Source organism: Mus caroli, chromosome 8 (assembly GCF_900094665.2).
Source record: "Mus caroli chromosome 8, CAROLI_EIJ_v1.1, whole genome shotgun sequence".
Taxonomy (NCBI): domain Eukaryota; kingdom Metazoa; phylum Chordata; class Mammalia; order Rodentia; family Muridae; genus Mus; species Mus caroli.
In genome coordinates this window covers 59,895,718-59,897,579 of record NC_034577.1, presented here as the reverse complement: position 1 = coordinate 59,897,579, position 1,862 = coordinate 59,895,718, and the positions used below count along the sequence as shown (strand labels likewise).

The 1,862-nt window shown below is 38.6% G+C and overlaps 1 pseudogene; it reads left to right on the top strand.

The window, feature by feature from the left end:
* The first annotated feature begins 1,659 nt into the window (after positions 1 to 1,659).
* Positions 1,660 to 1,862, top strand: part of LOC110300842 — a 4,148-nt pseudogene continuing 3,945 nt past the window's right edge.

The following is a 1,862-nucleotide window of genomic DNA, read 5'->3' as shown; positions in this document are numbered from 1 at the left end:
GGGAAGTGTGGATTAGTGGTAGAGTGCTTATGTAGCTAAGCTAGCTAAGCTAGCCAAGGAAAATGTTAAAAAGACAACAGAAATACCGGCAAAGGCAACATTATATATTCCTAAAAAAGGCTATAGAGAGTTGGTGCTAACTAATTCTTTAAAATCTTAGTAAAATGAGGGCTGGACAGGTGGCTCAGAGGCGAAGAGCACTTGTTGCTCTTGTAGCAGACCTAGGTTTGATTCCCAGAATTCACATGGTGGTTCACATTCGCCTGTAACTCTGATCCCGGGAGATCCAGAGGATCGATGCCTACTTCTGACTACATTGGTTATCAGATACACACTTGGTGCATTTATATACAAACAAAAAAATTCATATGCATAAAATAATAAAACAAACCTAAGAATTTAATATCTCACTGAAATAAACCCTCAAGTGTTTTTAAACATATGAATGATTGTTTTGACCATGGAGTAGAAGAACCTAGTGAAAGCCATCAAGCATACTTTAGCTGCTCCTAAACATCTCTATTCCATTCTTCTATGAAGATCTTTAGGTGGTTTCCAAGAGCCCTGATTTACTAGAACACTGCTGTTTCATTTCCTTCCTTCATCCTGTCTTCCCTCTTGCAAGGGAAGGCATGCACACTGACTACTGAAGTTGATTTGTCTTCCTCTGCTTGGGGCCCCATCTTCTCTTTTCATCTGGATCTTACCAAGCGATTGTTTCCTTTTCCACTTTTGAATGCAAACCTCACACTGTTATTGACTTCTTCCTATTAACTTAAAAAAATGTCCAGTACATTTTTTCAGAAAAGGTCCCTTCCGCTCAAGTCTGCCTTCAGCCACCCACTCTTTCATTTCACAGCAAATTTCTATGAAGAGCAAGCTTTATGCTTTCCATTTCCCTACCCCCCTAGTCACTCTTCAAAAGAATGTAATGTGGATTAGCTTTACTGAAATTGCCCTCACTGAAGTTACCAATGAGCTTCTTATTACTAAACTAATCAGCAATTCTCAACCCTAAATTCATTGTGTCTTTCAACATGATTTGACCCGTGTGCTACAAAATTCAGCTCTAAGAAGTTGAAAAGTAAGACTAAAAAAAAAATGAGTAAGGAAACAAATTTTTCCTTCTTCACTGATACCTTGTCTGTCTCTGTCCCTGGATATTCCAGTCTCTTTTCTATATTCCTCTTTGGCATCTATTGCTCATTTATGTCATGGTGCCATTGCCTGTGACCCCCTTTTTCTCAGTATCATATCCACAAGTGATTTCGTTCTTTCATTCTGAAATGAATTGACTTGTGAGTCTTATGTCATTATTCTCAGATAAGTCATTCCTAGCCTCCTCAGTCACACAATTCCTTCCTAACAGGCTTCCTCCAAATACCGTCAACATCAAATGGATCAAAATACAAACTAGTCACCTGCTCATCCTTCTCTATCCCTTAAGTTAGTGAACAGTGCCAAGCTAATTGAGATGTCATCTTTTCTTTATCTCTTAGGGACACAACACAATGTTCCTATGATTGTCAAATTTACTTCCTAAACATGTTTTACATTAGAATTCATCAAGGCATCTACCTGGTATCAAAGGCTGTTTGTATACTCTGAACATTCACATGTTAAAGCCGTAATCGCCACACCATATCACCATATTTTGAGATGGAGGACTTGAGAGGTAATTAGAATTGAATGAAATTATGAGGATGGGGTCCTTGGGACGAGATTAGTGCCATTATAAGAAAAGACCCTATGTAGAAGAATGTGAATCGATCCATTCCTATCTCCTTGTACTAAGGTCAAATCTAAGTGGATCAAGGAACTCCACATAAAACCAGAGACACTGAAACTCACAGAGGAGAAAG